The sequence below is a fragment of the Saimiri boliviensis genome, chromosome 1 (genome assembly GCF_048565385.1).
Source record: "Saimiri boliviensis isolate mSaiBol1 chromosome 1, mSaiBol1.pri, whole genome shotgun sequence".
NCBI classification, from domain to species: Eukaryota; Metazoa; Chordata; class Mammalia; order Primates; family Cebidae; genus Saimiri; species Saimiri boliviensis.
In genome coordinates, this window is record NC_133449.1 from 228,142,646 (window position 1) to 228,155,617 (window position 12,972).

A 12,972-nucleotide genomic window follows, 5' to 3' on the forward strand; every position below is an offset into this window, starting at 1 on the left:
TTCATCTTTATCTTCCCAGCAACCCCGGGAGATTTGTGATCTCAATTGCCCAGAGAAAGAATTTGATCTTCACAGAGGCAAAGTACTGACTTCAGATCACACAGCTAGTAGGTAACAGGGCTGGGATTCTAATTAAGGTCTGTCTGACCACAAGTCCATGTTCTTAACCACCAGCTAAACTGTCTCTCTGATGAGAAAGAGCATGTAGGACACAAACAAGAATGCTGAAGGATGAGTGTTTTGAGATATCTGCCCAATCTTCCACTCACTTACCTCCTCTCTAGGAACTTGGGCCACAGCAAGCCATGTTTATACCACAAAACTTGCCCTCACGACCATATTAAACCAGTCTAAAAAGAGATAACTGGCACAAGCTCAACCAAATGGATTCTTTCCCCCTTGGAACCTGGGATTGTACCTCTCCCTTATTTGCTTGAAATGAAATAATATTAACTTGGAAGTTCTAGTTGCCACTTTTGGGCAGCCATATTTGGCCACATTCATGCCAAAACAGTCAAATTGTGTCCACCAAGAGAGAAAAGAATAAGATGTGCAGAAAAGCAAAGACAGGAGAGACAGAAATTTAACAGCTACCTGGGCTCCTGTAGCTTTCTAGTTCCTGGTGCCAGGCCCTTGTGACGTCGGAATACAATTTTAGCCTGGGGTTCAAGGAGATACTGCAGTGTCCTGCTAATACATTTTTTTTTTAATGTAAACTGTTTGAGGTGTAGGTTACTTGGTTTGCGTTGCTTAGAACTAAAAGTCTTAAGACAATTCTAAAATCACAATTTTAGATCAGTATCTCAATATCCTCAGCACCTGTATCATGCATACTGTTAGGGTTAGAAAAGAACCATGTCAGAAATATTTTTAAGTCACTCATTCTAAGAAATTACCCAAAGAGAATAGAAAGGGAGGATATGAAAGTACAAGTGACCGGAAGGGAAAAGAAAAAGAAAAGAGAGAAGAGTCTTGATAAGGAGTATGCTTGGGGGAACTTAAGGGAGAAAAATAATAATGGAGCATAAGAAAAGCAATTGTTATAAAAATTATGCCTTTTCTCGTCAGATTTATTAGCAATATGCCAAATTGGTTACAAATACATTAGATCAGTGATAGGCAGCAAAGCAACATATTCTTTCCTCTTAAAAAAGAAAGAAAAAGAAAAGAAAAAGGCAGGTCCAATTTGAAATGCAAGCTGACTTCACACAGTCTCATCACCAATATCTGCCGCCGTTCGCTTCCAAGGCCTTTGCTAGGAAAATGGTTTTCTGTTTAAAGAATGAAACCCTAAGAGCATTATAAAAACAGGAAAATATGCCATCAATAGACCAGACATCCTCAGCACCCATATCATGGACTTTGTAAAATTCCATTTGAAGCAGCAAATGTAAACAGCAGAGGAGCAGGCAAGGGCAATTGTTACGATCTTCCATTAAACAAGTACCTTTAGAATATCTGAGGTTAGGCTCCTCCTCTTCATACACTTCAAAAATAAGAAATAAAAGGCACAGCTGGCAGCAGTGACATGTCCCCAGCTGGCAGTGCAAAGTCTGCTTTCTCTACAAAAGGGTGGCACTTTCCTAAAGAAGGCCTCTAATGAGGGAGCTGGACTCTGAGGCCAGAGCTTGGGTTTACTCCAGACAGTCACTGTGGACACAAGGGAGAACCAAGAAAGCAAAGGCAGGAAGAGAGCCTGGAAGCAAAATACACTGTATTCATTTTCTGTTCTGTAACAGCAGAACCGAAGCCACTAAGTCTGGTGATACTTTGTTACAAAATAGAAAATGAATACAGTGTATTTTACTTTCAGGTTCGTAAATCAACACATATTTATTATCTTATACTTTCTGTGGGTTAGGAGTCTAGACTCAGTTTAGCTAGACCTTTAGCTCAGGATGCCACAAGGCTACGATCAAGGTATGAATCAAGATGCATTATCATCTTGAGGCTTGACTGGGGAAGAGTCCCGTTCCAGGTTCATTCAGGCCAATTAGAATAGTTCATGTCTTTGCTGAGACAGAACTCATGGCAGCTTCCTTCTTCCAAGCCAGTGCGAGGGCATTTCCTACCTGCTCTTTAAGGTCTTTCATCTAATTAAATCAGGTCCACCAAAGATAATCTCCTTTTTTATTAACTCAACGTTAACTGATTTAAGACTGTAATGATATCTTTATATTCCTAAATGTAAAGCTAAGTAACAGGCTACTACAAAGGAAAAGGCTACATAAGTAACCCTTTTCCTTTGTCATATAACATAACCTAATCAACTGAGTCACTATCCCATCATGTTTGGCATATTTTAGTGGGTAGTAGCAAGTAACAAGTTCCAACTGTGTGGGTGAAAGGGTATAGAATTATACAAGGAAGAATTTCCAACCCGCCTTCCTACTGTCTGCCCACACACCTGAAAAGGAAGCTGACACAACACGATCCAGCATTCACAGTCACACAGTGAGTCCAGACCAGCTACCCAGAATGTCCCACAAGGTCCTTCATTTAGAAACAAGGAAGAGCAGACACTCATGAAAACCAGCCTTCCCTCTTCCCACAGCAGGCACCATAGTAGGCAGCATCTAAGATGGCCCCTCAGTGACCCCTGCCTTCTAGTACCCATCCCCTTAGGTAAAAAGGACTTTCCCTTTGATTGTGAGCTGGACCTAAATGACTCACTTATAAAGAACACAACATGGCAGGACTGGTGGGATGGCAATGTCATGATTATAAGACTGTGGCTTCTGGCTGGGTACGGTGGCTCAAGCCTGTAATCCCAGCACTTTGGGAGGCCAAGATGGGTGGATCACGAGGTCAAGAGATCGAGACCATCCTGGTCCACATGGTGAAACCCCGTCTCTACTAAAAAATACAAAAAATTAGCTGGGCATGGTGGCGCGTGCCTGTAATCCCAGCTACTCAGGAGGCTGAAGCAGAATTGCCTGAACCCAGGAGGCGGAGGTTGCGGTGAGCCGAGATCATGCCATTGCACTCCGGCCTGGGTAACAAGAGCGAAACTCTATCTCAAAAAAAAAAAAAAAAAAAAAAAAAAAAAAAAAAAAAAGACTGTGGCTTCTATCTACTTGCCTTCTCTTGCTGTCTTGCTGGGTTGGTTTGAGGGAAGTCAGCTGCCAGGTTCTGAGCTACTCTACAGAGAGGCCCATGAAAAGCAGACACTAAAGGAGGTCTCTGGCTAAGAGTAATTTAGCCAACAACTGGTAAGGAAGCAAATCTAGCCAACAACAGAGTGAGTGAACTTGGAAGTGGATCCTTCTTCCCCAGTTGTGCATTCAGATGAGAATACAGACCTGGCCAACAACTTCATTGTAGCCTGGTGAGACACCTTTGGGCAGAGGCACCAAGCTAAGCTATGCCTGCATTCCTGGCCCACAGGAACTGTGTATAACAACAAATTGTTTATTGTTTTAAAAACTGTTAAGTGGCAAGAGATTAAAAAAAAAAGCCCCAAATGAACAAACAGAAAAGACACAAAAAGAAACAAGGCTAATTCAGGCAAAAAGGTACTTACTACCTTCAGAAAGATATGGAAGGATATTAGAGACATAAAGAAAAAGAGGCTGCCCTGGAAAAGGAGTAATCAGGTTTTTTAAAGAATTTCTTGGAAACAAAAAAAAATAATTACGAAAATTTTATAGGTCAATGGATGTACTAACCAATAACCCAGACATGGCTAAAAACTAAGCTGGTCAGAGAGCTCAAAAAAAGAACACTAAACAAAAATATAAAGAGATTGCAAATATAAAAGGAAAACTGAGCAACCTAGAGCATAGATCCAAGAAGTCTAGTATCTGTCTTGTGTGAGTTCCAGAAAGGAAAAAATTTAGACTGCAATGGGGAAAAATATTAATAATAAAAGAAATGAGAGCTGGGCAGGGTGGCTCATGCCTGTAATCCCAGCAATTTGGCTGAAATTACACTTTGGCTAAGGTGGGCAGATCACCTGAAGTCAGGAGTTTGAGACCAGCCTGGCCAACACGGCAAAACTCCGTATCTACTAAAATACAAAAAGTTAGCTGGGTGTGGTGGTGGGCACCTATAATCGCAGCTACTTGGGAGGCTGAGGTAGGAGAATCGCTTGAACCCGAGAGGCGGAGGTTGCAGTGAGCCGAGATAGTGGCACTGTACTCCAGCCTAGGCAACAGAGTGAGACTCCATCTAAAAAAGAAAAAAAAACAGAAATGGAAGAAACTTTCCCTGAAGTGAGCATAGCACAGTTCAAATAGAATAGTCCAAATACCAGATAGAATACATGAAAACATTTCATACTCTGATATACCCTGGTAAAGTATTAGAATTCTAAGGATAGAGAAAAATTATAAAAGCTTCCAAAGAGAAACAACAGGTATCTAAAGGAAATGAGAATCATGCTGTCATACTTTTTATCATTAACTTGGGATTCTAGGTGGCCACAGAGAATTATGGAGAAAATATTTTGAACCTGCTTAACAATTTCTAAAACGATAAACAATCGCTGACCAAGTACCAGAACAAGATAGGAAAAACTTACTAACCCACACAAACTTAGTGCAAGGAAAAATTATGAGGAGGTTTTCCAACCAAACAAAACAGAAATCAAAGATAACAGAATGGCATCGAATGCAAGAAAACAAGCCAGATGAAGTAAAGGAAGCTAGAAAGAAACTAGAAGTTGACACATGCAAGATTATCCTCCAAGGAGTAAATATTAAACAACATATGGTTATATTTCATTCTCTGTGGGACCAAACACCAACCTTGATACTTTGGGACATAACATTTGTTATAATCACAATGGAAATGTTCCTTACTGGTTTTTAATTTTCAGAATCAGCCTATGACAAAACACAGAGGAACAATTTCGAGAACAGAATATAAATGTCTAAAGTTTATAAAGAATAGCCGGGCGCGGTGGCTCAAGCCTGTAATCCCAGCACTTTGGGAGGCCGAGGCGGGTGGATCACGAGGTCGAGAGATCGAGACCATCCTGGTCAACATGGTGAAACCCCGTCTCTACTAAAAATACAAAAAATTAGCTGGGCATGGTGGCGCGTGTCTGTAATCCCAGCTACTCAGGAGGCTGAGGCAGGAGAATTGCCTGAACCCAGGAGGCGGAGGTTGCGGTGAGCCGAGATCGCGCCATTGCACTCCAGCCTGGGTAACAAGAGCGAAATTCTGTCTCAAAAAAAAAAAAAAATTTATAAAGAATAAATAATAAGGAAAGTAATAAAACCTCAGGATTAGCAAAGAAATAAAAACACATTAAACGTCTTATTACACTTACCTCTCCTAGTAGAGTCAGTCCATACTGTGTAAAGTTGATAAAGCAATAGAGGTTTAATTGTATTGCTTTAGAACATGAAGTCAACTAATTTAAGAGCCAAAAATGTGTAACTAACAAAAACAGAGGGGACAAAAAGCAGGGGACATAAGAGATATTGTAAGGGTGTTAAATTTTTCATTTTTGTGCCAGAGACTCAATCATACTGGCTAAAATTAGTAAGTCAAGAAACAGACAAAAGGGTTTCACAAAACGTAATAAGCAAACGACCAATAAATGCATGAAAAGGGTCCTTCTTGCTGGGCACGGTGGCTCATGCTTGCAATCTCAACACTTTGGGAAGCTGAGGTGGGAGGATGGCTTGAAGGTAGGAGTTCAAGACCAGCCTGAGAAACTTAGTGAGACCTCACCTCTACAAAATTTTTCTTTTTAATTAGCTGGGACGAGGTGTAGTGGCTCACACCTGTAACCCCAACACTTTAGGAGGCTGAGGCAGGTGGATCACTCTTGCTCAGGAGTTTGAGACCAACCTGGGCAACATGGTGAAACCCATCTCTACAAAATAACTACAATAATTAGCTGGGTGTGGTGGCATGCACCTGTAGTCCCAACTACTTGGGGGGCTGAGGCTGGAGTGTTGCTTGAGCCTGGGAGGTCAAGGGTGCAATGACAGTGTTTATGCCACTGCACTCCAGCTTGGGTAACAAAATGACACCCTATCTACAAAAAAAAAAAGAAAAAGAAAATTAGCTGGGTGTAATGGCACACACCTGTTGTCCCAGCTACTCAGGAGGCTGAGGCAGGAGGATCACTTGAGCTCAGGAGTTTGAAGTTGCAGTGAGCTATGATCATACCACCACACTCCAGCATGGAAAACAGAGAGAGACTCTGTCTCAAAACAAAAAAAAAGTCCTTCTTAATCAAAGAAGTATAAATTATTTACCAAAACTGGTTAAGACTTTTAGAAAAAATAATACTCAGGGCTAACAAAGATATAGTAAATAGATATTGTTATATAGTAGCACTGAAGTGCATCATTGTAGAAGACAATATCACAACATGTATCAAAACAGGTCAAAATGGTTATATCCTTTGCCTTCATAATTTCCCTTATAATAATATCACTCAAAAGTAATAATCTGAGGCTTGCACAAAGAGGTACAAAGAAACAAAATATTCATTCATTAAAACAAATATAAGAAAATGGAGATAATCTAAATATATACCTGTATAATATGGAATTAAATAAGTAATAATATATCTACATAATGGAATAACAAGGCATTTAAAATATGTTTTTAAAAAATAGCCATAACATAATGGCACATACCCAAGACTCACTGATAAATAAACAGAAAAAAAAGCCCAAGAAATTGAGATAAACATTATACGTACATGTACATATATATGTGTTCATGTATAGTGGGAGAAAATTAAGTATAAACACAGACATAAGTGGATGAGGATAAGGGAAGAGAAAGACAGAGAGAAAGGTACTCTAAGTGAGAGACACACATCAAAACTTAAAGGGAGCTTTCTTGAGCTGGAGCAATTACGGGTGATTTTTAATTACTTCTTGAATTACTTCTTTTGTGCTTTTTCATACTTTCCAATATTTCTGCAATATTAAGTGGGGAGGAAAGAGAAAATACACAAAATCCTAACGGTAGTTATTTACTTCATGCATTGGGAATATAAGTAACGCTGATTTCCTTCTTTATATGTTCCCATGAGTCCACACTGATTCTCTGAGTCAACAAATATTTGCTGAGTGTTACATATTCGGAAACTGTTCAAAGCACTGGACACAGGAGTAAACATAGCAGGAAAAAATCAGTGTCTTTCTGGAGCTTACATAGTACTGGAGACAGACATCATTAATGTCACTTGGTGATTAGTACTGTAGAGGAAAAACGGTAAGAGTAGAATAGGAGGTAGGTGGGCAGAGGTTACAATTTTAACCAAGCTGTGAGGGCTGCTTTCATGGAGAAATGGTACTGGAGAAATGACTTGAAGCAGGGAGCTGTGTGGCTAGCTGATGGAACAGCATCCAGGCCCAGGGAACAGTATGTGCAAACGCCCTGCAGTGGGAGTGAGCCTAGCCTGTCTAGGGAATGACAAAGTGGTGAGTTTCCTCAAGGGGAACGATACGGTTTGGATCTGTGTTCCACCCAAATCTCACATTGAGATGTAGTCTGTTGAAGGTGGGGCCTATTGGGAGGTGTGTGGGTCACGTGTGGGTCATGAGGATGGATCCCTCATGGCTTCATGCTGTCCTCAAGATAGTGAGTTCTCATGAGATCTGACTGTTTAAAAGTGTGTGGAATCTCCTCTCTCCCTCTCTTTGTCTTGTTCCTGCTCTTGCCATATGACCCACCTGCTCCTCCTTCTCTTTTCGCCATGAATAAAAGCTTCCGGAGGCCTCTCCGGAAGTGGAGCAGATGCCGGTGCCATGCTTATACAGCCTGCAGAACTGTGAGCCAATTAAAACTCTTTTCTTTATACATTATCCAGCCTCAGGTATGTATTTTTTTTCTTTTTAGACGGAGTTTTGCCCTGTCACCCAGGTTGGAGTGCAATGGCATGATCTTGGCTCACTGCAATCTCTGCCTCCCAGGTTCAAACAATTCTCCTGCCTTGGCCTCCTGAATAGCTGGAATTATAGGCACCCACCACCACGTCCAGCTAATTTTTGTATTTTTAGCAAAGACAGGGTTTCATCATGTTGGCCAGGCTGGTCTTGAACTCCTGACCTCATGATCCACCAGCCTCAGCCTCCCAAAGTGCTAGAATTACAGGCATGAGCCACCACACCCAGCCTCAGGTATTTCTTTCTAGCAATGCAAGAAAGGGAGGGAGTAAGAAAGGGAGTAAGAGCCGGGCGCGGTGGCTCAAGCCTGTAATCCCAGCACTTTGGGAGGCCGAGGCGGGTGGATCACGAGGTCGAGAGATCGAGACCACCCTGGTCAACATGGTGAAACCCCGTCTCTACTAAAAAAATACAAAAAATGAGCTGGGCATGGTGGCGCGTGCCTGTAATCCCAGCTACTCAGGAGGCTGAGGCAGGAGAATTGCCTGAACCCAGGAGGCGGAGGTTGCGGTGAGCTGAGATCGCGCCATTGCACTCCAGCCTGGGTAACAAGAGCGAAACCCCGCCTCAAAAAAAAAAAAAAAAAAAAGAAAGGGAGTAAGAAAGAGATAAATGGGGAACAGGATTCTAAAGCATGTAGATCAACAGAAAGTCCCAGGTTTTCCCCCAGTGTTAGGTGTAAGCTTTGATAGTTGGAAGTAATGTAATAATAATCCAGGCAAAAAGATTAAATACTAGACCAGGCCTGGGGACTTGGCACAATATAGTCATTCAAATGATTTAATGTCATTGTCAAATGAAACAAATCATATTATCCAAATGAAATAAATAATCTAATATGATTTATTTCATCTAATATGAGCTAATATAATTTATCATTTAATGTGATTTATTTTGCATGGTTTATTGATTTATTTATTTATTTATTTATTTATTTTGATACAGGGCCTCACTTTGTTGCCCAGGTTGGAGTGCAATGGCCTATCAGGTTCAAATGACGCTCCCACCTCAGCCTCCCAAGTAGCTAGGACTACAAGCACAAGCCATCACATATGGCTTTTTATTTTTTGTAAGATGAGGTCGTGGCCAGGCACAATGGCTCATGCTGTAATCCCAGCACTTTGGGAGGTTGAGGCAGGTGGATCACAAGGTCAGGAGTTTGAGACCAGGCTTACCAACATGGCAAAACCCCATCTCTACCAAAACACAAAAATTAGGCGGGCATGGTGGTATACACCTGTAATCCTAGCTACTCAGGAGGCTGAGGCAGGAGAATCGTTTGAACCTAGGAGGCAGAGATTGTAGTGAGCCAAGATCACACCACTGCACTCTATCTAGCCTGGGCGACAGAGTAAGACTCTGTCTCAAAAAAAAAAAAGAAAAAAAAAAAAAGATGAGGTCTCACTATGTTGGCTCCTTATTCTTCACATAGTAGTTTTCCAGTCATGCTGTTTATTTCATTAGGGCTCCCTAGTTTACTACTCCTATTCTGTTCTTACTGGTGTACCCTCCAACGCTGCATCACAAAACTTTCTTTTCACATCCTACTAGTAAATGGATGTCTGCTCCAGGATTGCATCAAATCAACTAAAAATACATACAGGGCTTCCCTTCAATATTTCTCAGAGCACTGGTATTTTTATTCCACTAGATTGCCAATACATATTTTATCTAATTAAATTTTCCATTTATTAGATACTACTCAAGTTTTGAAATGTTTGCTTAATCTCCTTATTATTTTCATTTGGTTATTTTTTATTTTTTATGTTTGCTTTTAAGTTCAACACCTACAACAAAAAAAAAGCTTTCCCCTGCCAAAGGACATATAAATCAACATGGTAAAAGCATAACTTAAAATTGTTTCTGAGTACAAACAGATATCAACATTAGGATACATATGGAAAAAAATATTAGTACATAATATTTATAATAATTATCATGTATTATATATTTCAAAATAGCTGGAAAAGACATATTTTTAATTAATTATTTATTTATTTTTGAGGCAGGTTCTCATTCTGTTGCCCAGGCTGGAATGCAGTAGTATAATCACAAATCACTGCAGTCTTGACCTCCTGGGATCAAACCATCCTCCTGCCTCAGCTTGCCAAATAGCATGGGACTACAGGTGCATACCATCAGGCCTGGCTAATATTTTTCATCTTTTTGTGGATATGAGGTCTCACTACGTTGCCCAGGCTGGTCTTGAACTCCTAGGCTCAAGTGATCCACTGGCTTCAGCTTTCCAAAGTGGGATTATAGGCATGAGCCACAGTGCCCTGCTGAAGAGAAGTTTTTTAAATGTCCACAAAGAAATAATAAATGTTTAAGGTCACTGCCTTAAACATTTGGTGCTAATAACCAAATATTAGCTTATATGCTAATAACTCTGATTTTATCATGATACATTTATGCATGTTTCAAAGCATCACCTTGTGCCCCATAAATATGTACAATAATCATATATCAATCATAAATGAACGAATAAAATTTTTAAAAATCCTGACCACCATCACTCCATATGGAGAAAAGGGAATATTCAAATAAAATGTTGAAAAGTCTAAAGCAGAGGCACAGTGTGAAATAATAGACCTTAATTATTTTATAGAAGGGCAAAAATTATATTCGCTTAGTAAGAAGCTGTTGCTGCTGGGCCAGATTCTCACACCACTTATTTGGACTGAAGACATATATATGAAGGGAAATACACCAAAACCCAAGATGAAAAGTCATAGCCCAGGTCACTAAAGTAAAAGTCTGCCTAACTCCAGGGTTATGATAATTTTGTCAGGAAAACTGTTTGGAATCGGCATTCCTCACGTCAGGAGAATCATCATGCCTTCAGGAAGAGGAAAATCCAAGCATGGATGACAATAGTACAGATCTTATCAAAGCAACATTTGCTTTGACCTGACCTAAGCAAGACCAGTTTCTCTATCTTTACTCATCATCACTTTGGCATGACTATCACATACTGTTTCTGGTTCTCAAGTTCTCCCATGTCAGTATCTCCACTTCTTTGGCTAATCAGTATTTTTTAGATATCACATTAACATGAGGTCCTAACACTGTCACCTCCATCAATCTCTTCTCTCTACTGACAGGCTTTTCCCTCCTAAGCTGTCCCCTCTACAGTAAATGGAAAGTCAAGCATCTCAGTTAAGACAGCTCAAAAAGAGGAACAAAATTAAAGACTAAAAACCCCTCTCCTAAACATTGCTCCTTCTTTCCTGTTCACAGTCACAGTTCATTACTTAAACATTGCACTAAATTTGGGGCATGAGGAAAGTCATTGATAATCCTTTCTAAAGCACAATTAAATATAAAAGCAGGCAAAATATTGTTACTAGGAAATATAACAGAACATCATTAATGGTAAAATTATTACCTCGGGATACAGAAATTTTAAGGAGTGCTTCTAAAAATTACTATCTTTTACAGTACTATATTATGAAGCTGAGGAAAATGTTTTACATCACAATAGACATTAATGATTCTTTCCTAACACTGAGACTTTCATTTCTTTTCAAATGTGCATAAGTAGGTATTGGTAGAAGTATTTTTATCATCACAAAAAATTCTTTAACAAGAGTTAAATTCTTTAACAATTAGTAACTATACTAATTCAACCAGAATAGATTAAAGGGGCTTCTACATTCTTATATTTAATTTCCACCACAAAAACTCTAAGCAAAAAAGCAATGACAGTAAGTGTTGGTAAGGATGTGAAGAAACTAACACCCTCAATTCATTGCCGGTGGGAATGTAAAACGGTGCAGAAAACAGTCCGGCTGTCCAGTCTATCATCGATGGGCATTTGGGTTGGTTCCAGGTCTTTGCTATTGTAAACAGTGCTGCAGTGAACATTCGTGTGCATGTGTCCTTATACTAGAACGATTTATAATCCTTTGGATATATACCCAGTAATGGGATTGCTGCATCAAATGGAATTTCTATTTCTAGGTCCTTGAGGAATCGCCACACTGTCTTCCACAATGGTTGAACTAATTTACACTCCCACCAACAGTGTAAAAGTGTTCCTATTTCTCCACATCCTCTCCAGCATCTGTTGTCTCCAGATATTTTAATGATCGCCATTCTAACTGGTGTGAGATGGTATCTCAATGTAGTTTTGATTCGCATTTCTCTAATGACCAGTGATGATGAGCATTTTTTCATGTTTGTTGACCTCATGTATGTCTTCTTTTGTAAAGTGTCTGTTCATACACTTTGCCCACTTATGAATGGGCTTGTTTTGTTTTTTTTTTTTTTCTTGTAAATCTGTTTTAGTTCTTTGTAAATTCTGGATATTAGCCTTTTGTCAGATGGGTAGACTGCAAAAATTTTTTCCCATTCCATTGGTTGCTAATTCACTCTAATGCTGTTTTCTTTTGCTGTGCAGAAGCTGTGGAGTTTGATTAGGTCCCATTTGTCTATTTTGGCTTTTGTTGCCAATGCTTTTGGTGTTTGGGTCATGAAGTCCTTGCCTACACCTATGTCCTGAATGGTTTTGCCTATATTATCTTCCAGGGTTTTTATGGTGTTAGGTCTTATGTTTACCATGGAATATTATGCAGCCATCAAAAATGATGAGCTCATGTCCTTTGTAGGGACATGGATGAACCTGGAAACCACCATTCTCAGCAAACTGACACAAGAACAAAAAATCAAAACACCGCATGTTCTCACTCACAGGTGGGTGTTGAACAATGAGAACACATGGGCACAGGGAGGGGAGCATCACACACTGGGGTCTGTTGGGGGGAAACAGGGGAGAGACAGAGAGGGGTGGAGAGTTGGGGAGAGATAGCATGGGAAGAAATGCCAGATATAGGTGTAGGGGAGGAAGGCAGCAAATCACGCCACCATGTGTGTTCCTATGCAACTATCTTGCATGTTCTTCACATGTACCCCCAAACCTAAAATGCAATTAAAAAAAAAAAGACAAGAAAACAGTTTGGCAGTTTCTCAAAAAGTTAAACATAGAGTTTCCAAATGACCTGGCAATTCCACTCCCAGGCATATAGCCAAGAGAGTTGAAAACATGTGTTCAGGTACAAATGCGCACAAATATTCACAGCAGCATTATTCAGACTAGCAAAAAGCAGAA

At 40.0% G+C, this 12,972-nt stretch overlaps 1 protein-coding gene across 3 annotated transcripts in view; it reads right to left on the reverse strand.

The window, feature by feature from the left end:
* The window catches only part of RASGRF2 (Ras protein specific guanine nucleotide releasing factor 2), a 374,367-nt gene that overhangs the window by 173,626 nt on the left and 187,769 nt on the right, over nucleotides 1-12,972 (reverse strand). The window lies entirely within an intron of this gene.